The sequence below is a fragment of the Scyliorhinus torazame genome, chromosome 1, assembly GCF_047496885.1.
Source record: "Scyliorhinus torazame isolate Kashiwa2021f chromosome 1, sScyTor2.1, whole genome shotgun sequence".
Taxonomy (NCBI): Eukaryota; Metazoa; Chordata; class Chondrichthyes; order Carcharhiniformes; family Scyliorhinidae; genus Scyliorhinus; species Scyliorhinus torazame.
Genome location: NC_092707.1, coordinates 419,219,085 through 419,246,584, shown reverse-complemented (window position 1 = coordinate 419,246,584; position 27,500 = coordinate 419,219,085). Strand labels below are relative to the sequence as shown.

At 45.7% G+C, this 27,500-nt stretch overlaps 1 protein-coding gene across 1 annotated transcript in view; it reads left to right on the top strand.

Annotated features, from left to right (window-relative positions):
* The window catches only part of LOC140428640 (junctional adhesion molecule C-like), a 74,091-nt gene extending 58,909 nt beyond the window's left edge, over positions 1 to 15,182 (top strand). The window contains exon 5 of the mRNA XM_072515317.1: positions 11,992 to 15,182. The gene's annotated coding sequence lies outside the window, so the exon portion shown is untranslated. The remainder of the gene's footprint in view (positions 1 to 11,991) is intronic.
* The last annotated feature ends 12,318 nt before the right edge of the window (positions 15,183 to 27,500 follow it).

Here is a 27,500-nt window from a genome sequence, read left to right as displayed (position 1 = left end):
GGGACTTAAAGGTAAGACAAGCTGCAGTACTCACCTCGTGGCCGGGATCCCGGAGCCCGAATTCCCAGAGGCCGAAATCCCGGGCCTGAGAGAGGGCTGGGTCGAGGTCGGCGGCCATCTTGCTAAAGGTATCACGCTAGCACAGTTGCGCGAGAAGTGCGCAGAACCGGAAGTTTCGTATGCGCATGCGCGAGATGCTGCGCATGCGCAGTCAAGAAAACGGCCATCAGTAAAGGAACAGCGATCTGAGCATGCGCAGTCGCTTCCTACGTGCTACATACCGAGCGTCAGGATGTCAGAGGCCCCAGACTGCACCAATTTAAAGGGGAAACGTCCCAAATCCAATTTAAAGGGGAAACGTCCCAAATCAAAAAAACAAAAATCTGTTAAAGCTGTAAAACAACCTTCCCTCACCTGGAATGACAGCACATTGCCGCAAATTGACCCAGGAGATGAATTTGACCTCCGAAGAACCCTCCGACAAGCAGTTACCTACGCACAAGCCGATGATTCCGACCTTGAATACTTCGATGACGATTTTTACAGTGTTTCCGGACCTCGCGAGCCCAATGATAGCTCCGTGGTCCTATATGACTATGACTCGGACGAACCTTTCGTGTTGCACATTGGCGGCCCCCATACTGAATCCGACGCAGATGCGGATTCATTTTTCGGATTTGAGGATCTTCAACCCAGCAGATATGACGTTCCAACTTATCAGTACCGGATGATGCTGCAGCCTGACATTAACAGACAGGAAGCGCTGCAAGCACACGGAGAGTGCCCTGCTGCCACACAGAGCGTGGTCCACGTCCCGCTCAACGTTCCCGACTCTATGAAAGAAGACATGCAAGACTCCAGAGTGCAGTCCTCGCATGAACCAGAAGTGACTCCAGTGTCACAAGCTTCCACAGCAAGCTCGTGGACAGCCTCCACGATAGAAGTAACGCAAGACTCCAGAGCGCAGTCCTTGCACGAACAAGAAGTGACTCCAGTGTCACAAGTCTCCACAGAGAGCTCGTGGACAGCCTCCACGATAGAAGCAACGCAAGACTCCAGAGCGCAGTCCTTGCACGAACAAGAAGTGACTCCAGTGTCACAAGCCTCCACAGAGAGCTCGTGGACGGACTCCACGATGGAAGGAACGCAAGACTCCAGAGCGCAATCCTTGCAGGAACAAGACCATGAGGGTCTAGCAACCTCTCCTGACCAACCAGCGGCAGACGATGCAAGTCTGCCATGCTCCCGTGAACAGCAAGAAGGCTATAACAGCCTACCATGCTCCACTACACAGCAGCATGACCATGACGGTCTCTCATGCTACAATAAAGGGCACAGCGCTGAAGACTGTTCAAGCCCAACTGAAGACAAGCCAAAGGAATCGCCTCGTCCAAGCCCGAAGAAAAAAGGTTTATGCGCTGACCTTCAGGATCATTGTAGCCGAACAGAGATTAATAATGCAGCACGGCCACAGAAGGATGCTGAGGATTTCCTAACGAAATTAATTGTATGTTTAACTTGCAAGGAGCAGACTGAGAATTGCCAGTGTTTTAGTACGGATCGAAAAAATGGACAAGACATTGATCCTCAGGTAATGGAAATAACACAACCTGACTCATATCCACAGCAGGGACAAATGTCTCCCTTCAACACAATGCCGCAAAATCCCAACTTCGGAGACCAGCAGTTAGTCAGTAATGACTCTTCAAACCTGGAAGGGAACATTAATTGCATTGAACCTATACACACTCCACTGATTATTGAGCAGAACATTGGAGCAAGAATCCTGAGGACACCGACATCGAGTAGCCAGATAACGAATTTAACACCCACAGCAGTTTCAAGTGAACCAAGTGTGCTTTCCACTAATGATGAAGATGCAGATAAGGTCGAACCGATTATCCATTGTACCACACTAACCCCAGTGCTCAAGCAGTTATGTATGGGGAGTATAATGTGGGCAATTGAGAACAGTAAAAGAGAGACTGTGACCATGCCAGTCCCAGCAAAATCAGACCCAGAGACCATGAAGGCATGTACATCAAACAAAGTTACATATGAGGTACCTGAGAAGAAAAGTGAAACGGAATGTTCTTTGGAAAATGGTACAATGTCGATAGAAACATTGGATCCTATATTCGAGACCATACATATGGGAGAATTTGGGAGTAATAAACAAGGTTCTGCAATGTCTGGGGGAAGATTTAAAGTTCCAAAGAAGAAAAGCCCAAATGAAGGACAATGGCAAGACAATGACAGTCCACCGACATGGTGTGCACCACCAGATGAAAACTCTGACAATTTACCCAACCCTAGTGAACAGCAAGCTGCTAATGACGATCTATCCACGGAATGTGAGACGAGTGACGACAGCATCCCACTTCCCATGCAAAAGGTGCAAGGTGACAGACCTCGCCTAGTGCGTACCAAGGCACTCAACGATCACGGTGGGACCACTGACGACTGCGGTGGCGGCGCACCGCTTCCACCCTCAATGGCTCGAGCCTCTCCACTGGTTGGTGCATTCCTGCATGTTCCGACTCCAGAAGTGCAGCTTCAGGGAATCTCGGCTGCCTCCAGTGAACCTGTTGGGACTCCGGACGGGGGGCATCGACGGAAGGCAGACCGGACTCCAGATGGGGAGCAGCCAAGCGCCGACTCTGATCTGCGCACGCCAGACCTTGCTCCGGACGGGCGGTGTCGCGGCCTCGGTGATGGCACGCTCAGGGTGACGGCAGATGCCACGGCGACAGGGAATGGATCGCGTGGCAGTCCCACTGGGTCGGCAGTGGCAACCAGCACCGGCGGTCCAAGATGGACACACCAACTCGCGCCATCGCCAGACGTTGATGCGAGCAACAATTCTCTCTCCAAGGCGACATGCTTCGACGTTTCTCTGCGGAGTCGCCCTTCCGGCACAGCAGGTGGCCGGAACCAGCGTATACGGTCTTGGCCAACTTCCACATCTGGCACAGTCATCGCCTTGCATGATATTAGTGATGGTGCTACTTCAATGGCAACGACCCATCGGCTACAAGATGCCGTCCACCACAAACATAAAAAGAAAACAGACTCCACCTTGTTCCTGGCATGCAGGGCGGATGGATTGGTGCGTAGGCGCAATCAGCGAGCTTTGCGCCGTCTTCCACGCTCGCAACTGAACCGTACGCACACGCCGGATCCTCCACTGGTTCCCAAGGATGACTTCGTGGAGATGCCACGGATCATGCCCCTTCCATCGCCACCAGAACCAAACCACAGCCAGGGCACCACTAACAAAGATGTTGAATGTCATATTTGCAAGAATGAAAAAGACCAAGCACTGCACGAAGTACAACAAATGGTAAAGTAGAGACTTCGGCAACAGCATCACCTCCAACAGTCCAAGGTGAACCAGTGTGACCCCAAATCTCCACAGCTGAACCGGCTTGAGGACCAGCCCATTCTTGAGGCGGTCACCCATTAGACTGGACTTATAACGCTGTTCATACGTTCAAAAAGTCAAACACTTCTGTATTATAACCTGTTGTTGTTTATTGTTCCAGATATCGTCTGACCGGACCAATGTTCAAGTTTTTTTTCTCTCGCATCCAAGTTTTGTTATGGTACAACCTTGTTAGTGTGACGCACCCGACATCGCCCCATGTAAATAGTTACATCATAAACACACGCTGTACACAACACACACACACACTCTTAGATGCACTCACGACACAATTATATTTATAACCACGTAGGCACTTGTCTTTGTAAAAAAGGGGGATGTCATGATATTCAAACACACACATCATGATAGACACACCAACAGACAAATCAGAACACACAACACCACAACCAATGACAGAAAGATATAAAAGCACAGACACAACCCCTGGTGGTCAGGAAGAGCGGCAGAGGAGAACCAGGACACAGCTATAGCTGGGGACACTCAGGGAGACAGCACGTGCAGAGTATCCAGAACGAACTGTAATATAAGAGTTATAATAAAATAGAGTTGTACCACATACAACTGTGTTGGCTCATCTGTGCACCAGAGCACCCAACACCACAACAAGGTGCCACACAAAAGGTTGCTGCATAAACTAAAGATGCATGGCATTGAGGGTAAAGTGGTAGCATGTGTAGAGGATTGGTTAACTAACAGAAAGCAGAGAGTGGGGATAAATGGGTGTTTCTCTGGTTGGCAACCTGTAACTAGTGGGGTCCCTCAAGGATCAGTGTTGGGCCCGCAGTTGTTCACAATTTACATAGACGATTTGGAGTTGGGGACCAAGTGCAATGTGTCAAAGTTTGCAGACGACACTAAGATGAGTGGTAAAGCAAAAAGTGCAGAGGATACCGGAAGTCTGCAGAAGGATTTGGATAGGTTAGGTGAATGGGCTAGGGTCTGGCAGATGGAATTCAATGTTGCCAAGTGTGAGGCTATCCATTTTGGGAGGAATAACAGCAGAATGGATTATTATTTAAACGGTAAGATGTTAAAACATGCTGCTGTGCAGAGGGACCTGGGTGTGCTGGTGCACGAGTCGCATGATCTCATTAAATGGCGGAGCAGGCTCGAGGGGTCAGATTGCCTACTCCTGTTCCTAGTTCTTATGTTCTTATGTCTCTCTCTCTATATCACTCTCTCGACCTCTCGGTCTCTCTGTCTCTGTGTCTGTCACTCTTGTCATAATATACATCAGTACATTATGGTGCAGACACACACAGACTGATGGACATGCAGTGGGACCAATCAGCATACGCAACACCGCAGCCAATCACCAGTGAGAGCACACGCACTATAAAGAAAGGGGACAGGAGAGTTCCCGCTCATTCTAGCAGCAGCCAGCTCGGAGCACAGAGCTCACAGCCTGCAACACAGACATTCACCATGTGCTGAGTGCCTCACCTAGATAGTGATAGGAAAGGGTCCACAGTTAAGCTGGTATTGCTCATACCCACGTTTACAGTATGTAGCATAGTTGAACAGTTAATAAAATAGCGTTACACCACTTCCAGCAATGTTGGCTTGTTTGTGAACCAGAACCCCCAACATGACATCTCTCTCTCTCTGTCTGTGTCTGTTTCTCTCTCTGTCTGTCTCTCTCTCTGTGTCTGTGTCTGTCTCTCCCTCCCTCTCTCTCTCTCAGTCCCTCTCTCTCTCTCTCCCTCTCTCTCTCTCTCTCTTTCTATCTCTCTCTCTCGATAAGAGCGTAATCGGTAACACTTATAAGTTAATGGTGTGGATTGTGATACTGTTGCCCTCACAGAGACCACTGTATGGGAGGGGCAGGACTGGCAGTTTAACATTTGGGGTACTACATTCCGGGTAGAACATTCCGGTTATAACATTCCGGGGTACAACATTCCGGTTATAACATTCCCGGGAATATCATTCCGGGGTATAACATTCCGGGGTATAACATTCCGGGGTATAACATTCCGGGATCTAATATTCCGCGATCTAACATGCCAGGATGTAACATTCCTGGATATAACATTCCTGGGAATAACATTCCGGGGTATAACATTCCGGGGTATAACATTCCTGGGAATAACATTCCAGGGTATATAACATTCCGGTATATAACATTCCGTGGTATAACATTCCGGGATATAACATTCCGGGATATAACATTCCGAGGTATAACATTACTGGGAATAACATTCCGTGATATATCATTCTGGGGTATAATATTCCGGGGTATAACATTCCGGGGTATAACATTCCTGGGAATAACATTCCGGGATATAACATTCGGAGGTATAACATTCCGGGATATAACATTCTGGGGAAGAACATTCTGTGACATAGCATTCCGGGGTATGTCATTCCGTCGATTTCGGCGTGAGAACAGCTGGTGAGTCAGTTTCAGCGGGAGCATTGCGGAAGGAGGTTGCTGGGAGGTAAGTCAACCTTTAAAAGCACTTGTCTTTGCAGGGGCAGGCCAGTCGATTTCGGCGGGAGTGGAGCTGGCTGGTTAGTCAATTTCAGCAGGAGCTGAGAATTTTTCTTTTTTTTTAAATTAGTTTTTTAGGCGGGAACAGGAAGTCGACCCGCAGACGTCTGGGAAGACCCTCACCAATAAATTCTGGTGGAGAGGAAACCCGAGACACTACACGTGTAGTGTCTCCCACCCGCCCTCCTCCTCTAACCTAATAATAAAACCCATTGGTCTGAGGTAAGTACCATATTTTATTATATTATTATTTTTTCAAATTTAATTTAGTTGTTAGCAAGATCTTGGTAGAAAGTTAGAGGAATGGCAGGGAAGGGAGTGCAATGTTCCTCCTGCAGGATGTTTGAGGTGAGGGATGCCGTTAGTGTCCCTGCTGATTTTACCTGCAGGAAGTGCTGCCATCTCCAGCTCCTCCAAGACCGAGTTAGGGAACTGGAGCTGGAGTTGGAAGAACTTCGGATCATTCGGGAGGCCGAGGGGGTCATAGATAGCAGCTTCAGGGAATTAGTTACACCAAAGATTGGAGATAGGTGGGTAACTGTAAGAGGGACTGGGAAAAAGCAGTCGGTGCAGGGATCCCCTGCGGTCGTTCCCCTGAGAAACAAGTATACCGCTTTGGATACTTGTGGGGGGGGGGACTTACCAGGGGTAAGCCATGGGGTACGGGCCTCTGGCACGGAGTCTGTCCCTGTTGCTCAGAAGGGAAGGGGGGAGAGGAGCAGAGCATTAGTAATTGGGGACTCTATAGTCAGGGGCACAGATAGGAGATTTTGTGGGAGCGTGAGAGACTCGCGTTTGGTATGTTGCCTCCCAGGTGCAAGGGTACGTGATGTCTCGGATCGTGTTTTCCGGGTCCTTAGGGGGAGGGGGAGCAGCCCCAAGTCGTGGTCCACATTGGCACTAACGACATAGGTAGGAAAGGGGACAAGGATGTCAGGCAGGCTTTCAGGGAGCGAGGATGGAAGCTCAGAACTAGAACAAACAGAGTTGTTATCTCTGGGTTGTTGCCCGTGCCACGTGATAGTGAGATGAGGAATAGGGAGAGAGAGCATTTAAACACGTGGCTACAAGGATGGTGCAGGCGGGAGGGATTCAGATTTCTGGATAACTGGGGCTCTTTCTGGGGAAGGTGGGACCTCTACAGACAGGATGGTCTACATCTGAACCTGAGGGGCACAAATATCCTGGGGGGGAGATTTGTTAGTGCTCTTTGGGGGGGTTTAAACTAATGCAGCAGGAGCATGGGAACCTGGATTGTAGTTTTAGGGTAAGGGAGAATGAGAGTATAGAGGTCAGGAGCACAGATTTGACGTCGCAGGAGGGGGCCAGTGTTCAGGTAGGTGGTTTGAAGTGTGTCTACTTCAATGCCAGGAGTATACGAAACAAGGTAGGGGAACTGGCAGCATGGGTTGGTACCTGGGACTTCGATGTTGTGGCCATTTCGGAGACATGGATAGAGCAGGGACAGGAATGGATGTTGCAGGTTCCGGGGTTCAGGTGTTTTAGTAAGCTCAGAGAAGGAGGCAAAAGAGGGGGAGGTGTGGCGCTGCTAGTCAAGAGCAGTATTACGGTGGCGGAGAGGATGCTAGATGGGGACTCTTCTTCCGAGGTAGTATGGGCTGAAGTTAGAAACAGGAAAGGAGAGGTCACCCTGTTGGGAGTTTTTTATAGGCCTCCTAATAGTTCTAGGGATGTAGAGGAAAGGATGGCGAAGATGATTCTGGATATGAGCGAAAGTAACAGGGTAGTTATTATGGGAGACTTTAACTTTCCAAATATTGACTGGAAAAGATATAGTTCGAGTACAATAGATGGGTCGTTTTTTGTACAGTGTGTGCAGGAGGGTTTCCTGAAACAATATGTTGACAGGCCAACAAGAGGCGAGGCCACGTTGGATTTGGTTTTGGGTAATGAACCAGGCCAGGTGTTGGATTTGGAGGTAGGAGAGCACTTTGGGGACAGTGACCGCAATTCGGTGACGTTTACGTTAATGATGGAAAGGGATAAGTATACACCGCAGGGCAAGAGTTATAGCTGGGGGAAGGGCAATTATGATGCCATTAGACGGGACTTGGGGGGGGATAAGGTGGAGAAGTAGGCTGCAAGTGTTGGGCACACTGGATAAGTGGGGCTTGTTCAAGGATCAGCTACTGCGTGTTCTTGATAAGTATGTACCGGTCAGACAGGGAGGAAGGCGTCGAGCGAGGGAACCGTGGTTTACCAAGGAAGTGGAATCTCTTGTTAAGAGGAAGAAGGAGGCCTATGTGAAGATGAAGTGTGAAGTTTCGGTTGGGGCGATGGATAGTTACAAGGTAGCGAGGAAGGATCTAAAGAGAGAGCTAAGACGAGCAAGGAGGGGACATGAGAAGTATTTGGCAGGAAGGATCAAGGAAAACCCAAAAGCTTTCTATAGGTATGTCAGGAATAAGCGAATGACTAGGGAAAGAGTAGGACCAGTCAAGGACAGGGATGGGAAATTGTGTGTGGAGTCTGAAGAGATAGGCGAGATACTAAATGAATATTTTTCGTCAGTATTCACTCAGGAAAAAGATAATGTTGTGGAGGAGAATGCTGAGCCCCAGGCGAATAGAATAGATGGCATTGAGGTACGTAGGGAAGAGGTGTTGGCAATTCTGGGCAGGCTGAAAATAGATAAGTCCCCGGGACCTGATCGGATTTATCCTAGGATTCTCTGGGAGGCCAGGGAAGAGATTGCTGGACCTTTGGCTTTGATTTTTATGTCATCATTGGCTACAGGAATAGTGCCAGAGGACTGGAGGACAGCAAATGTGGTCCCTTTGTTCAAAAAGGGGAGCAGAGACAACCCCGGCAACTATAGACCGGTGAGCCTCACGTCTGTAGTGGATAAAGTCTTGGAGGGGATTATAAGAGACAAGATTTATAATCATCTAGATAGGAATAATATGATCAGGGATAGTCAGCATGGCTTTGTGAAGGGTAGGTCATGCCTCACAAACCTTATTGAGTTCTTTGAGAAGGTGACTGAACAGGTAGACGAGGGTAGAGCAGTTGATGTGGTGTATATGGATTTCAGCAAAGCGTTTGATAAGGTTCCCCACGGTAGGCTATTGCAAAAAATACGGAGGCTAGGGATTGAGGGTGATTTCGAGATGTGGATCAGAAATTGGCTAGCTGAAAGAAGACAGAGGGTGGTGGTTGATGGGAAATGTTCAGAATGGAGTACAGTCACAAGTGGAGTACCACAAGGATGTGTTCTGGGGCCGTTGCTGTTTGTCATTTTTATCAATGACCTAGAGGAAGGCGCAGAAGGGTGGGTGAGTAAATTTGCAGACGATACTAAAGTCGGTGGTGTTGTCGATAGTGTGGAAGGATGTAGCAGGTTACAGAGGGATATAGATAAGCTGCAGAGCTGGGCTGAGAGGTGGCAAATGGAGTTTAATGTAGAGAAGTGTGAGGTGATTCACTTTGGAAGGAATAACAGGAATGCGGAATATTTGGCTAATGGTAAAGTTCTTGAAAGTGTGGATGAGCAGAGGGATCTAGGTGTCCATGTACATAGATCCCTGAAAGTTGCCACCCAGGTTGATAGGGTTGTGAAGAAGGCCTATGGAGTGTTGGCCTTTATTGGTAGAGGGATTGAGTTCCGGAGTCGGGAGGTCATGTTGCAGCTGTACAGAACTCTGGTACGGCCGCATTTGGAGTATTGCGTACAGTTCTGGTCACCGCATTATAGGAAGGACGTGGAGGCTTTGGAGCGGGTGCAGAGGAGATTTACCAGGATGTTGCCTGGTATGGAGGGAAAATCTTATGAGGAAAGGCTGATGGACTTGAGGTTGTTTTCGTTGGAGAGAAGAAGGTTAAGTAGAGACTTAATAGAGGCATACAAAATGATCAGGGGGTTGGATAGGGTGGACAGTGAGAGCCTTCTCCCGCGGATGGATATGGCTGGCACGAGGGGACATAACTTTAAACTGAGGGGTAATAGATATAGGACAGAGGTCAGAGGTAGGTTCTTTACGCAAAGAGTAGTGAGGCCGTGGAATGCCCTACCTGCTACAGTAGTGAACTCGCCAACATTGAGGGCATTTAAAAGTTTATTGGATAAACATATGGATGATAATGGCATAGTGTAGGTTAGATGGCTTTTGTTTCGGTGCAACATCGTGGGCCGAAGGGCCTGTACTGCGCTGTATTGTTCTATGTTCTATGTTCTATAACATTCGGAGGTATAACATTCCGGGATATAACATTCTGGGGAAGAACATTCTGGGACATAACATTCCGGGGTATATCATTCCGGGATATAACATTCCGGGGTATATCATTCCGGGATATAACATTCCGGGGTATATCATTCCGGGATATAACATTCTGTGGAAGAACATTCCGGGCTGGTGGATCTTTAGGAAAGACAGAGGAGGGTGTAGAAATCTCCGCTGCTGCAGCCTCCTCCCCCTCGGGCAGCTCCAGCTCGTACAGCCGCAGGGCATCCCCCAGGGCTGCGGAGACCGGCAGGAAGGCCCCCATTGCTGGCTGTATTTCAATATCTATTGTCTGCAGGGGGTGAAAGGTCGACATGTTACATGGTGCGTGCCCCCCCGTAGCCAACCAGGTCCAGCAGGCTACATGGTGGACACATTTTGCACCATGGACTCCGCCCCCGCCTGTCCTGTTTTGTTATGTTTCCTTTGTAACATAAGCGGCTTCCTTGTGTTGCACTTGTCAAGGAAGGTCGAGACGTGTAAATAACTTCAACACATTTATTTACACTATGTACACTTTTATAACTTGAGTTCGACACTACTGCTAATCCTATTGTAGCTCCCTAAACTGACTAACCAGCTGCTGTCTTCCACGTGGTGGGTGTAATATTGAATCAACCCTGTGCCTCTCCTCACTGACTGTCTCCACTGGCCAAAGGGGCTGATCATGTGTGAGGTGTCCTTTATGTATGGGTTGGTGTAATGTCCCCCTGTGGTCGTGTCACCTCCTTGTGTATCGTGAATGTTCATTGGTCGCCGCCCATCTCACTTATCTATTGGTTGAGTGTGTGTGTGTGATGTTTCTGGTGCTCCCTCTAGTGTCTGTCTAGCTTACATGTATTTACAGTGATGCACATCACCACATGTCCCTCCCCCGCCACACCCGCACCCTAGCTGGCACCTTGCGGGATTCTGGCCCTGGTGCCCGTCCCTGATGCCAGTGGTACCATTGGCTGGCACTGCCCTTGCCAAGGGTATGCGTCATGGTCCCGGCAGGGGCTACTGTGGGTGTTGCCCTGGGCGGGCCGCTGGTAGGTGGTGGTGGGGTGAGGGGATGGGTGTTGGTGGAGGGTAGGGTGCGGGGGTGGAGGGGTTGGGGTGCCCATATGGCCGTTGTCTCTCTGCAGAACCAGGTGCCAAGGTGGGTGGTCAGTGGGTTCACAGCAAGATGGCCACAATAATGGTGGGCAGTGCCCAGGCACGGGACCCCCCACCCCAGCCAGCCCAGGCAGTGTGTGGCCTGGCAGCCCGCAGTCGCTCCTCTCTGTGTCCTACCCCCTCTCTCTCCCTCAGCACCCGCCACGCCGGTCCCACCATTTCTAAAAGCACGAGAGAACCGCAGCTTCGGGAACTCGGCCTATCGGAGGCGGAGTGTCGCGGAGGCCCCCGGAGGATACCGGGTCGGGCCCGCTAATGATATGCAAACAGTGTTTACTGTACGTGTGGGGTGAAACGCATAGACCCCGCTGTCGAGGTGACAGAGAATCGCGATTTGGCCTCAAATCGACACCCGTCGCGATTTTGCCGTCGGAACCAATTCTCCGCCCAATCCTCAGGTCAGTGGAGGAGCAGCCCTCCGAAAGCTAGTGATTCCAAACAAACCTGCTGGACTTTAACCTGGTGTTGTGAGAGTTATACAACAGTGAGACATCATTTACAGTGGACATTCATTTAATTGTTCACAGTATTAAGTTCATTAAGTTAATATTCATCCAAAATATAACTAATATAAAGTGATTATTGCACATCTCCCCAATCAAATGGAACCGTCAGAGTCAATATCCAATGTTTTTATTGTGTTTCAGTCAAATGATGATCAAGTCCATTATGCTGAACTGCAGCTCAAACACAGCAAAGCCTGTGCAGCAGTAACACCGTCCGAAACAAACTCCGAATATGCTTCTGTGAAACGCAACTAATCACCCGGATATTTCTGTCATTGCTGAGGCTGCAACTGAGTTACTGCAACATGATAATGTTCTCGATTACTGACCGCACTGAGTCCAATCAGCCCGTCTTAAACTGGACTCCCAGACCCTGATATTACTGGACACTCAGACCCTGATATCACTGGACACTCAGACCCTGATATTTCTGGACACTCAGACCCTGATATCACTGGACACTCAGACCCTGATATTACTGGACATTCAGACCCTGATATTACTGGACACTCAGACCCTGATATTACTGGACACTCAGACCCTGATATTGCTGGACACTCAGACCCTGATATTACTAGACACTCGACCCTGATATTACTGGACACTCAGACCCTGATATTACTGGACACTCAGACCCTGATATTACTGGACACTCAGACCCTGATATTACTGGACTCCCAGACCCTGATATTACTGGACACTCAGACCCTGATATTACTAGACACTCGACCCTGATATTACTGGACACTCAGACCCTGATATTACTGGACACTCAGACCCTGATATTACTGGACACTCAGACCCTGATATTACTGGACTCCCAGACCCTGATATTACTGGACACTCAGACCCTGATATTACTAGACACTCAGACCCTGATATTACTGGACACTCAGACCCTGATATCACTGGACACTCAGACCCTGATATTACTGGACACTCAGACCCTGATATCACTGGACACTCAGACCCTGATATTACTGGACACTCAGACCCTGATATCACTGGACTACTGTAGAAGCCAGGTATTTCAAATACAACTAGTATAGGTAAAAGATAGCTGTTTTAGTACTCATTTTTAAAAGATGAGAATTTCAGCACACATAAATTCAGGACTTCAATATGATACATGAAATAGCATAAAATTCCATGATAAGATTATAGCAGCATAGTTGCAAGACAATTTGACACTGCTTGTGCTAATTGTCAAGGCCAAGGACCGAGTTCCATGGCAAGTAGGTGGCACGAGTCCAATGCAGTTTGTAAGAGCATTGAATCATATATATATTCTCGATATGAAGTCTCAATAGTTACATTAGCCAAACCAGCTAAAAGATTAGTAAAATATCACATTCCATAACATGTAGACATGAAACGATTAAAAAACTAATGTTGCACATTGAAGATGGACGGCTTGCCATCAAATCAAATGGGTTTGAGTCTAACCCAAACCAATTAGAATTATATTGGGGTGTAATTAGACGACTTAAGACAGATATGAAAGTGTATAACTGAAAAGTTTCTCCCCGCCATTTTAGGTTTAGTGTTTTAGTTTTTAGATTAATTGTCTTTGGGGGTTCTGTCAGTCTGTTAGTCTGTGTCAGTGATGTTAGTCCACTTTTGACTTTGAGTTTGAGTTTAGCTGAAGATTAGCTTTCTCTCTCTCTTCATGTTTCATTGCCAGACTTTTGACCTTTTAAAAGTTACTTTCGAGCTGTCTGCCTAAGCAAAGAAAGATAATGTCTGTAATTCTCTGAAAGCTTCGAATTGTCTACGAATTGCCTTTTAAATGACTTTCAAATTGTAATCAAGCGACTACAAATAAAACAATTCTTTTTGGCACCTGAGAAGTTTATACTGCAAATTTCTGCTGAGTTCCAGTATTCGCAAAGTGCTACTGATAACCGAATAGCAGAGATGATATAAATTCCTTCAACTATACACAGTCGAATAATACAAGGAATCGAACAACTTGACATAGTCTACAAATCTTACAAATCTTACAACTTGTCATATTGCGCCAGGACTTGATTCATCAACTAAGCTTCCCCCAAACTTGGCGTAGTTCGACAGGTTAAGATCCCCATAAATTACCAGATTCCTACAACTCCCAGACCCTGATATTACTGGACACTCAGACCCTGATATCACTGGACACTCAGACCCTGATATTACTGGACACTCAGACCCTGATATTACTGGACTCCCAGACCCTGATATTACTGGACACTCAGACCCTGATATTACTGGACACTCAGACCCTGATATTACTGGACACTCAGACCCTGATATTACTGGACACGCAGACCCTGATATTACTGGACACTCAGACCCTGATATTACTGGACACTCAGACCCTGATATTACTGGACACTCAGACCCTGATATCACTGGGCACTCAGACCCTGATATCACTGGACACTCAGTCCCTGATATTACTGGACACTCAGACCCTGATATTACTGGACACTCAGACCCTGATATCACTGGACTACTGTAGAAGCCAGGTATTTCAAATACAACTAGTATAGGTAAAAGATAGCTGTTTTAGTACTCATTTTTAAAAGATGAGAATTTCAGCACACATAAATTCAGGACTTCAATATGATACATGAAATAGCATAAAATTCCATGATAAGATTATAGCAGCACAGTTGCAAGACAATTTGACACTGCTTGTGCTAATTGTCAAGGCCAAGGACCGAGTTCCATGGCAAGTAGGTGGCACGAGTCCAATGCAGTTTGTAAGAGCATTGAATCATATATATATTCTCGATATGAAGTCTCAATTGTTACATTAGCCAAACCAGCTAAAAGATTAGTAAAATATCACATTCCATAACATGCAGACATGAAACAATTAAAAAGCTGATGTTGCACATTGAAGATGGACGGCTTGCCATCAAATCAAATGTGTTTGAGTCTAACCCAAACCAATTAGAATTATATTGGGGTGTAATTAGACGACTTAAGACAGATATGAAAGTGTATAACTGAAAAGTTTCTCCCCGCCATTTTAGGTTTAGTGTTTTAGTTTTTAGGTTAATTGTCTTTGGGGATTCTATCAGTCTGTTAGTCTGTGTCAGTGATGTTAGTCCACTTTTGACTTTGAGTTTGAGTTTAGCTGAAGATTAGCTTTCTCTCTCTCTTCATGTTTCATTGCCAGACTTTTGACCTTTTAAAAGTTACTTTCGAGCTGTCTGCCTAAGCAAAGAAAGATAATGTCTGTAATTCTCTGAAAGCTTCGAATTGTCTACGAATTGCCTTTTAAATGACTTTCAAATTGTAATCAAGCGACTACAAATAAAACAATTCTTTTTGGCACCTGAGAAGTTTATACTGCAAATTTCTGCTGAGTTCCAGTATTCGCAAAGTGCTACTGATAACCGAATAGCAGAGATGATATAAATTCCTTCAACTATACACAGTCGAATAATACAAGGAATCGAACAACTTGACATAGTCTACAAATCTTACAAATCTTACAACTTGTCATATTGCGCCAGGACTTGATTCATCAACTAAGCTTCCCCCAAACTTGGCGTAGTTCGACAGGTTAAGATCCCCATAAATTACCAGATTCCTACAACTCCCAGACCCTGATATTACTGGACACTCAGACCCTGATATCACTGGACACTCAGACCCTGATATTACTGGACACTCAGACCCTGATATTACTGGACTCCCAGACCCTGATATTACTGGACACTCAGACCCTGATATTACTGGACACTCAGACCCTGATATTACTGGACACTCAGACCCTGATATTACTGGACACGCAGACCCTGATATTACTGGACACTCAGACCCTGATATTACTGGACACTCAGACCCTGATATTACTGGACACTCAGACCCTGATATCACTGGGCACTCAGACCCTGATATCACTGGACACTCAGTCCCTGATATTACTGGACACTCAGACCCTGATATTACTGGACACTCAGACCCTGATATCACTGGACTACTGTAGAAGCCAGGTATTTCAAATACAACTAGTATAGGTAAAAGATAGCTGTTTTAGTACTCATTTTTAAAAGATGAGAATTTCAGCACACATAAATTCAGGACTTCAATATGATACATGAAATAGCATAAAATTCCATGATAAGATTATAGCAGCACAGTTGCAAGACAATTTGACACTGCTTGTGCTAATTGTCAAGGCCAAGGACCGAGTTCCATGGCAAGTAGGTGGCACGAGTCCAATGCAGTTTGTAAGAGCATTGAATCATATATATATTCTCGATATGAAGTCTCAATTGTTACATTAGCCAAACCAGCTAAAAGATTAGTAAAATATCACATTCCATAACATGCAGACATGAAACAATTAAAAAGCTGATGTTGCACATTGAAGATGGACGGCTTGCCATCAAATCAAATGTGTTTGAGTCTAACCCAAACCAATTAGAATTATATTGGGGTGTAATTAGACGACTTAAGACAGATATGAAAGTGTATAACTGAAAAGTTTCTCCCCGCCATTTTAGGTTTAGTGTTTTAGTTTTTAGGTTAATTGTCTTTGGGGATTCTATCAGTCTGTTAGTCTGTGTCAGTGATGTTAGTCCACTTTTGACTTTGAGTTTGAGTTTAGCTGAAGATTAGCTTTCTCTCTCTCTTCATGTTTCATTGCCAGACTTTGACCTTTTAAAAGTTACTTTCGAGCTGTCTGCCTAAGCAAAGAAAGATAATGTCTGTAACTCTCTGAAAGCTTCGAATTGTCTACGAATTGCCTTTTAAATGACTTTCAAATTGTAATCAAGCGACTACAAATAAAACAATTCTTTTTGGCACCTGAGAAGTTTATACTGCAAATTTCTGCTGAGTTCCAGTATTCGCAAAGTGCTACTGATAACCGAATAGCAGAGATGATATAAATTCCTTCAACTATACACAGTCGAATAATACAAGGAATCGAACAACTTAACACAGTCTACAAATATTACAAATCTTACAACTTGTCGTATTGCGCCAGGACTTGATTCATCAACTAAGCTTCCCCCAAACTTGGTGTAGTTCGACAGGTTAAGATTCCCTATAAATTAGAGATTCCTTCATTTTGGCGAGCCAGCCAGGAGTCCAACCTAGAATCTTCTGATTACAAGTCATTCATTTTGGCGTAGTCAGGCAGAAGGGGGGAGTACTGAGGACGACCTTCGGAGGCCCAGGTGACGACGGAAAGCTTCGAAGATAATCGGAGGAGGTCGGGAACCTTCGGGAAGCTTCGGAGATAATCGGAGGAGGCCCAGAAGACAGCTGGAACCCACGGCTAGACTAGGGTAAGAAATATCTTTTTCACCCATTAAAAGTCTTAAAGCCGCATCAATCAGTATTTCGACCCTTGAAAAGAACATTTTTTATAGACTGTGTTAAATAAATCAAGTGCCAGTCGTTCAGACTATCAGACGTGACTGGAAGATTAGTCACTGCAGTAACTAAAATAAAACGGTAGTCAGCGATCAAGAAAAGTTATGGCTGATCCAAATCAAAGTGTAGATTCAGAGCCTTTAGCAGACAGAAAATTACTCCCCACTACATCCAAGGGGGGTGCTGGAATACCAGATGTTTCTGTTGAAGATATGTTGGGGGATTGTAGATCTTTCACTCGTAGACATTTTAACCTCTGTGAAACCTCAAAAAATATTGAATCAAAGTATGATATCCCCAGAGGACAGTGGTCCTTCAATAATATCAAGAGAGCATGGGGAAAATGCACACGATTACACGGTGCAGAACGTGTAAAATGGTCCCTGGTAATTACGGGACAGATACACAGTCAGCAAGAGATCATTGTTAAAAATAAAAGTGATCATCAGCTTCAGTCCACTAAAGACCAACTAAGTGCAGTTCTTGAAGATTTGCAAGATGCAAAACCCAAACTTGAGCATTATGATGAAATTAGAACAGATTTGCAAAATAAAACCTCTGAACTCCAGCAGTTAAATGTTCAAATCGCAGAATTTCAAAATCAAGTTTTTAAAGTGGAGTCAGAATTCCAAAATCAAGTTTTTAAAATGGAGTCAAAATACCAACAGCTGCAATTAAATACTGAACGAAGTGATGATGAGTATAGGTCTACTAAAAGGCAACTAATTGCAGTTGTTGAAGAATTGCAAGATGCAAAATCCAAACTTGAAACAGATTTGCAAGATGCAAAATCCAAACTTGAGCATTCTGATGAAATTAAAACAGATTTGCAAGTTGCAAAATCCAAACTTGTGCATTCTGATGAAATTAAAACAGATTTGCAAGTTGCAAAATCCAAACTTGAGCATTATGATGAAATTAAAACAGAATTGCAAGATGCAAAATCCAAACTTGAGCATTCTGATGAAATTAAAACAGATTTGCAAGTTGCAAAATCCAAACTTGTGCATTCTGATGAAATTAAAACAGATTTGCAAGTTGCAAAATCCAAACTTGAGCATTATGATGAAATTAAAACAGAATTGCAAGATGCAAAATCCAAACTTGAAACAGATTTGCAAGATGCAAAATCCAAACTTGAGCATTATGATGAAATTAAAACAGATTTGCGAAACAAAACCTCTGAACTCCAGCAGTTATCTTTTCAAATAACAGAATTCCAAAATCAAGTCTTTGAAGTGGAGTCAAAATACCGACAATTGCAATTAAAAACTGAGCGAATTGAACTTGAAAATTGCAAGTTAGTGAAAGAAAGGTGTGTTTTAGAAAGAAATATAACCAGCGTGACTGAACACTGTAATTCTTTGACAAACATGCTTTCTGTACAAAAGATTGAACAAACTCAGAAAGCAGTCCAAGCCACCCACCTAGTGGCACAATCGGCAATTGCACAGCCGAGATCAATTGTTAAACATAAATCATTTTCTCTGTCGGATGAATCCGATGAAGATAGTGTTCCTACAATACAAAATACTAAAGCAATTCGACTAGCCCCTTTAAAACACAAACGGGTTAGAGTTGGAAGCAAAAAAATAGAAGAAGATGGTGAAACTATCACTAGAAACATATTTGACCACCAATGGGTTCATGAACAAATTGATCCTTCTAAAATTGACGAATGGTCCAAGGGTCGTCCACGCCCTAAAAAGGGTGGTAAGACCACATGGGATGGAATTCACAGATTACAAGCCATTTACAGTCTCCACCCACTTGATGGAGTACAAATTCTGACTATCATGCTAGGTACTCGTATAAGTTCAACCCTTAGAAATGAAGTAGAAGTTGCCCTTGGAGACGGTTTGCAAAATTTAGAAGCTGGTTGGCTAACAATCAAGAATTGGCTGTTACAATTTCGCCCCCCGAGGACCAATTGGTCTAAGATCACGTCTTGCTTTCAAAAAAATGATGAAGATATTCAGGATTTTGAGGAAAGATTTTTACATACTTGGATGGAATATTCAGGGATGACACTCGACCAGGAAAATGACACATGGGATGCAAGCACTTTAAGTCCATTAAAAACGGCTTTTATAGCCGGTGTTAAACCTGGAGTTTCTGCTGCCTTGAATTTGGTTTTACCAGCTTGGGCCACAGCTGGCACATATCGAGACATAGTTGACCGATGCATTCAGATAGATCGTGGTTTGCACAATCAGGCAACTTTTAACACTGCAGCTGCTCAAATGCAGCCTATTGCTCAAATCCAGCCCATGTTACCTGCTGCTCCAGCGGCGGCTGTTGCAGCACCTGCAGGAATATCAGCAGTAACTACAATTTCACCACCAGCGCCAGGGCAAACATGTACCCTTGCTCCATTAAAATCACGTAAGGAAATACCACAATGTCTTTTCTGTGGTAGAGTAGGACACTGGATGGCAAAATGCTATCAAAAAGAATGGATGGATTCAAGAGATGATAATGAAGTAGACAATGTTCACTACAATACATTTCCACTCGTGGTCAACCATGTAACACGTACCAACAAGACACCCAGTATGGCTTCTGGTCAGCAACACTGGCTAAGCAACTACAACCATGGTTTGCTTTTACAGTTAATCAACAACAGTATCATAATAGCCCAACTGTTTACCACATGGCTTTACAGAATCATCTCAGGCAACTGCCTGTTCGGCCTTCCACCATTATCCAATATGAAGATGATGTTCTGATAACCTCCATCAATAAAGATGATCATGACAAAGACTTACGGGTGGTCTTGAACCACCTCAGTACTAACAGTCACAAAGCTAGCTTTCACAAAGCACAAATTGCCCAGAAAGATGTTTACTTGGGACAGAAAATTTCCAAACGAAAAAGGGAACTTACTCAGAACAGAACGGCTGCCATCAAAGCAGCTAAAGAAACCTCAATGTATCGCTAAAAATACATGCCAAGAACTGTGAACTTAAGAAAACTGTCATTATTCTGAACGTTGCTTTATTAATTTAAAGAAATTAACATATCTTGTTAGCTGTGTTTCCTTTAACAGAATCGACAAATTCATCTACAGAAAATCAAGATACAGCACAAGATTGGTTCAGTTATATATTTAATAAGTTATTGTATTTGATATTTTAAAATAAATGTTTGGAATTAGCCTGGAAATTAAAACTTCAAACAATGTGGAAGCTGGTTTCAAAAAAAAAACCAACAATCTTTGATTAAAAGCCAAAAGAACAGGTTGTTCAAAGAAATTTGATAACGGGAATTTGGCAACAATCCAACTTTTACTCCCAGTCCATTTGAGTGACAAAAAAAAGTTTAAAGATGCGAATGGCATCATTCCAAGCTATACGCCTCTTTTTGTCTCTGTAAGAAAATTAACCCTTTCAACAAGCTTTTGTGCATAATCCAGAGGATGTCCATTTTGATAATCATTTTACCATTTATTACTAGATCATATGTTCAACTTTTATTGTATAATAATTTTACATGAAGTTATTATTAATTACCAATGTGATCAAATTTGATTAATGTATTAATTATAATAATTATTTTGAAATGCCTGTTGTATTTTAAGTGTCAATTTTATTGTTTAAAACTGCAATCATTCTTTGCGCTTTTACCTATCCTATCACATTAATGATGTATTTTAATCTTTCCTGATATATCTCAAATTTTCGATTTATCAAAGGGCCGACTGTAGAAGCCAGGTATTTCAAATACAACTAGTATAGGTAAAAGATCGCTGTTTTTAGTACTCATTTTTAAAAGATGAGAATTTCAGCACACATAAATTCAGGACTTCAATATGATACATGAAATAGCATAAAATTCCATGATAAGATTATAGCAGCACAGTTGCAAGACAATTTGACACTGCTTGTGCTAATTGTCAAGGCCAAGGACCGAGTTCCATGGCAACTAGGTGGCACGAGTCCAATGCAGTTTGTAAGAGCATTGAATCATATATATATTCTCGATATGAAGTCTCAATTGTTACATTAGCCAAACCAGCTAAAAGATTAGCAGAATATCACATTCCATAACATGTAGACATGAAACAATTAAAAAACTAATGTTGCACATTGAAGATGGACGGCTTGCCATCAAATCAAATGGGTTTGAGTCTAACCCAAACCAATTAGGATTATATTGGGGAGTGATTAGACGACTTAAGACAGATATGAAAGTGTATAACTGAAAAGTTTCTCCCCGCCATTTTAGGTTGAGTGTTTTAGATTTTAGGTTAATTGTCTTTGGGGATTCTGTCAGTCTGTTAGTCTGTGTCAGTGATGTTAGTCCACTTTTGACTTTGAGTTTGAGTTTAGCTGAAGATTAGCTTTCTCTCTCTCTTCATGTTTCATTGCCAGACTTTTGACCTTTTAAAAGTTACTTTCGAGCTGTCTGTCTAAGCAAAGAAAGATAATATCTGTAATTCTCTGAAAGCTTCGAATTGTCTACGAATTGCCTTTTAAATGACTTTCAAATTTAAATCAAGCGACTACAAATAAAACAATTCCTTTTGGCACCTGAGAAGTTTATACTGCAAATTTCTGCTGAGTTCCAGTATTCGCAAAGTGCTACAGATAACCGAATAGCAGAGATGATATAAATTCCTTCAACTATACACAGTCGAATAATACGAGGAATCGAACAACTTGACATAGTCTACAAATATTACAAATCTTACAACTTGTCATATTGCGCCAGGACTTGATCTTTCAACTAAGCTTCCCCCAAACTTGACGTAGTTCGACAGGTTAAGATCCCCATAAATTACCAGATTCCTACAACTCCCAGACCCTGATATTACTGGACACTCAGACCCTGATATTACTGGACACTCAGACCCTGATATTACTGGACACTCAGACCCTGATATCACTGGACCCTCAGACCCTGATATTACTGGACACTCAGACCCTGATATTACTGGACACTCACACCCTGATATTACTGGACACTCAGACCCTCCCAGACCCTGATATTACTGGACACTCAGACCCTGATATTACTGGACACGCAGACCCTGATATTACTGGACACTCACACCCTGATATCACTGGGCACTCAGACCCTGATATTACTAGACACGCAGACCCTGACATTACTGGACAGTCAGACCCTGATATTACTGGACACTCACACCCTGATATTACTGGACACTCAGACCCTGATATTACTGGACACGCAGACCCTGATATTACTGGACACTCACACCCTGATATTACTGGACACTCAGACCCACCCAGACATTTAGTATTACTGGACACTCAGACCCTGATATTACTGGACACTCACACCCTGATATTACTGGACACGCAGAGCCTGATATTACTGGACACTCACACTCTGATATCACTGGGCACTCAGACCCTGATATTACTGGACACGCAGACCCTGATATTACTGGACACTCACACCCTGATATTACTGGACACTCAGACCCTCCCAGACATTTAGTATTACTGGACACTCAGACCCTGATATTACTGGACACTCAGAACCTGATATTACTGGACACGCAGAGCCTGATATTACTGGACACTCAGACCCTGAATTTACTGGACACTCAGACCCTAATATTACTGGACACTCAGATCATGATATTAATGGACACTCAGACCCTGATATTACTGGACACTCAGACCCTGATATTACTGGACACTCAGACCCTGATATCACTGGACACTCAGACCCTGATATTACTGGACACTCAGACCCTGATATTACTGGACACTCAGACCCTGAATTTACTGGACACTCAGACCCTAATATTACTGGACACTCAGATCCTGATATCAATGGACACTCAGACCCTGATATTACTGGACACTCACACCCTGATATTACTGGACACTCAGACCCTGATATTACTGGACACTCAGACCCAGATATCACTGGACACTCAGACCCTGATATTACTGGACACTCAGACCCTGATATTACTGGACACTCACACCCTGATATTACTGGACACTCAGACCCTCCCAGACCCTGATATTACTGGACACTCAGACCCTGATATTACTGGACACGCAAACCCTGATATTACTGGACACTCACACCCTGATATCACTGGGCACTCAGACCCTGATATTACTGGACACGCAGACCCTGACATTACTGGACAGTCAGACCCTGATATTACTGGACACTCACACCCTGATATTACTGGACACGCAGACCCTGATATTACTGGACACTCACACCCTGATATTACTGGACACTCAGACCCTCCCAGACATTTAGTATTACTGGACACTCAGACCCTGATATTACTGGACACTCACACCCTGATATTACTGGACACGCAGAGCCTGATATTACTGGACACTCAGGCCCTAATATTACTGGACACTCACACCCTGATATCACTGGGCACTCAGACCCTGATATTACTGGACACGCAGACCCTGATATTACTGGACACTCACACCCTGATATTACTGGACACTCAGACCCTCCCAGACATTTAGTATTACTGGACACTCAGACCCTGATATTACTGGACACTCAGACCCTGATATTACTGGACACGCAGAGCCTGATATTACTGGACACTCACACCCTGATATCACTGGGCACTCAGACCATGATATTACTGGACATGCAGACCCTGATATTACTGGACACTCAGACCCTGATATTACTGGACAGTCAGACCCGGATATTACTGGGCACTCAGACCCTGATATTACTGGACAGTCAGACCCTGATATTACTGGGCACTCAGACCCTGATATTACTGGACAGTCAGACCCTGATATTACTCGACACTCAGACCCTGATATTACTGGACACTCACACCCTGATATTACTGGACACTCAGACCCTGATATTACTGGGCACTCAGACCCTGATATTACAGGACAGTCAGACCCTGATATTACTGGACACTCAGACCCTGATATTACTGGACACTCACACCCTGATATTACTGGACACTCAGACCCTCCCAGACCCTGATATTACTGGACACTCAGACCCTGATATTACTGGACACTCAGACCCTGATATTACTGGACAGTCAGACCCTGATATTACTGGGCACTCACACCCTGATATTACTGGACACTCAGACCCTGATATTACTGGACACTCACTCCCTGATATTACTGGACACGCAGAGCCTGATATTTCTGGACACTCAGACCCTGATATTACTGGACACTCACACCCTGATATCACTGGACACTCAGACCCTGATATTACTGGACACTCACTCCCTGATATTACTGGACACGCAGAGCCTGATATTACTGGACACTCAGACCCTGATATTACTGGACACTCACACCCTGATATCACTGGACACTCAGACCCTGATATTACTGGACACTCAGACCCTGATATTACTGGACACTCACACCCTGATATTACTGGACACTCAGACCCTCCCAGACATTTAGTATTACTGGACACTCAGACCCTGATATTACTGGACACTCACACCCTGATATTACTGGACACGCAGAGCTTGATATTACTGGACACTCACACCCTGATATCACTGGGCACTCAGACCCTGATATTACTGGACACTCAGACCCTGATTTCCTGGACACTCAGACCCTGATATTACTGGACACAGAGACCCTGATATTACCGGACACACAGACCCTGATATAACTGGACAATCTGACCCTGATATTACTGGACACTCAGACCCTGATATTACTGGACAGTCGGCCCCTCGCAGACCCTGATGTTGCTGCCCACTGACAATCCCAGACGCTCCCTCCTGCTCCTGCCCATTAGCTTTGCCAATGTTTTCTCTAAATGTCTGTGTGATGAACGGTTCCGGCCTGATCATCATTTAAGGTGATGTCCCCTTTAAGACCGGGCTTGGAACCCTGGGGACTCCGCCTCTGGCTCCGCCCACCTGGGAGCCGTACATAAAGGGCTGCCTCATGGTCTGTGTAGCAGTCAGCTCTCGTCTGTAGGTGTAGCATAGTTATTAGTCTAATAAAGCTTTCTTTACAGTTTAATCTCTAAGTGTCATTTTATTTATTTTTTAAAAATATATTTATTAAAGTTTCTTAACAAAACAATTTTTTCCCCTTACAATCAATAAACCCCCCCCCACCCCCCGTAACAAAATAACACAAAATCGCCCTGAGCAAGATATATACACGGTAAAATGATATATTTACAGAGCTTTATACACTGGCTCTCGCCCATTCGTGCCAGTGTCAGCTCTGTGGACCACCTTAAATTGTATCAGGCTGAGCCTGGCACACGAGGAGGAGGAATTAACCCTACCTAGGGCATCAGCCACAGACCTTCCTCGATCTCCTCCCTCAGCTCTTCATCCCATTTACCCTTCAACTCTTCTACCAGCGCTTCCCCCTCTTCTTTCATCTCTTGGTGTATTGCCGAAACCTTGCCCTCCCCGATCCATACACCCGAGATCACGGGGGGCACACCGTGCTACTTCTGCAGACAGGGTCAGCACCCACGCCCACGCTGCCCAGCCCGCTCCACGATCTGCAGCGACTGCGGGAAGAAAGGGCACTTTGCGAGGGTCTGCCTGGCCAGACCCAGGGGACAGAAAAACAAAGAACAGCCGGCCCGAAAATCAGGCTCTCGGGCCCGCAGGCCTCGCAATGCTGCTGCGCACCGACCCGACACGCCCTCTTCTAACGCGTCATCAGCCTCGTGCGAATCATGGGAGCGGCCATCTTGTCGGCGGCCATCTTCTCGACCCGACACGCGCAGCCGGCGGCGGCGGCCATTTTACGAGTCCAACTCGGCGGACTCTCTTACGACTACCCGCGACTGGGTGCGATCACCCTCGATCAAACTCGGCCAAAACACCTGCAGAACTCCATGATGCAGGTCCAGGTCAATGGGCACGACACTGCATGCCTCTTCGACTCCGGGAGCACGGAGAGCTTTATCCACCCTGAAAGGGTAAGGCGCTGCTCCCTACGCACCCATCCCGCATCCCAAACCATAGCCCTCGCATCCGGGTCCCACTCGGTACAAATCACGGTGTTGTATTGTGGATCTCTCGATCCAGGGCGCCAAATACACCCGTTTCAAATTTTATATCCTCCCTCACCTCTGTGCCCCCCTGCTGCTCGGGGAAACGGGCAGGTGGAGAGGGAGAACGCGATCGTGTGGAAGGCTGTCCTTCTGGCCCTGCGGTCGGGAAATCTCCCAACCACCCGCTGGCAGGAGGTCCTACCCGATGCCCTACACTCCATTAGGTCACTCCTCTGCACGGCCACAAATGAGACCCCTCACGACCGATTGTTTCTCTTCCCCAGGAAGTCTACCTCCGGGGTCTCGCTTCCACCTTGGCTGATGGCTCCGGGACCTGTTCTTCTCCGGAGGCACGCGAGGAGCCATAAAACGGACCCCCTAGTTGAAAAGGGCCGACTGCTCCACGCCAACCCCAGTTACGCCTACGTGGAGTACTCCGACGGCAGGCAAGATACGGTTTCCCTCCGGGATCTGGCGCCCGCTGGATCCTCCACCACAGACGCCCCTTCCCGCGCCGCTCCCCTGCAGGACCCGTCGCCCCCTACAACACACCCCCTTCCGGCCCTACCACCCGTTGGTGAGCCCCTACCGTGCGCCCACCCTTGCGCCCCCCCCTTTACACACCCCGCCGGCGCTGGCACCGCTACCCCCGGCCCTGCCTAGTTCCTCTGCCCCGACCCGGACCGAAACTCCGACCGCTGTGCTCCCGGATGTGCCCTCAACCGGGACGTCCGTGCCCGCCGCACCACCGCAAGAATTGAGGAAGTCGAGGAGGACGATCCGGCCACCGAGACGGATGGACCGATTATGGCACTTCACCCCTGCCGGACTCTTTTTTTAAACAGGGGGTGAATGTGATGAACGGTTACTGCCTTATCATCATGTAAGGTGATGTCCCTTTTAAGACCGGGCTTGGAACCCTGGGGACTCCGCCTCTGGCTCCGCCCATCTGGGAGCCATACATAAAGGGCTGCCCCATGGGCTGTGCAGCAGTCAGCTCTCGTCTCTAGGTGTAGCACAGTTATTAGTCTAATAAAGCCTTCTTTACCGTTTACACTCTGAGCGTCGTTATTGAGGCTACCTCAGGATGTATCCATGTGAACGATGTGATACTAACCGCACCCTTACCAAGCTGTTCCAATGCAGGTGTAAAACTGGCCTCTAGCCAGTTGTTTGAAAGATTGTCTATCTATGTCATGCCCACAAATACAGAACCAGTGCAGACCCAGCCAATTACTGCACCATCTGCCTCCTCGGATCACCAGCAAGGTGTTTGA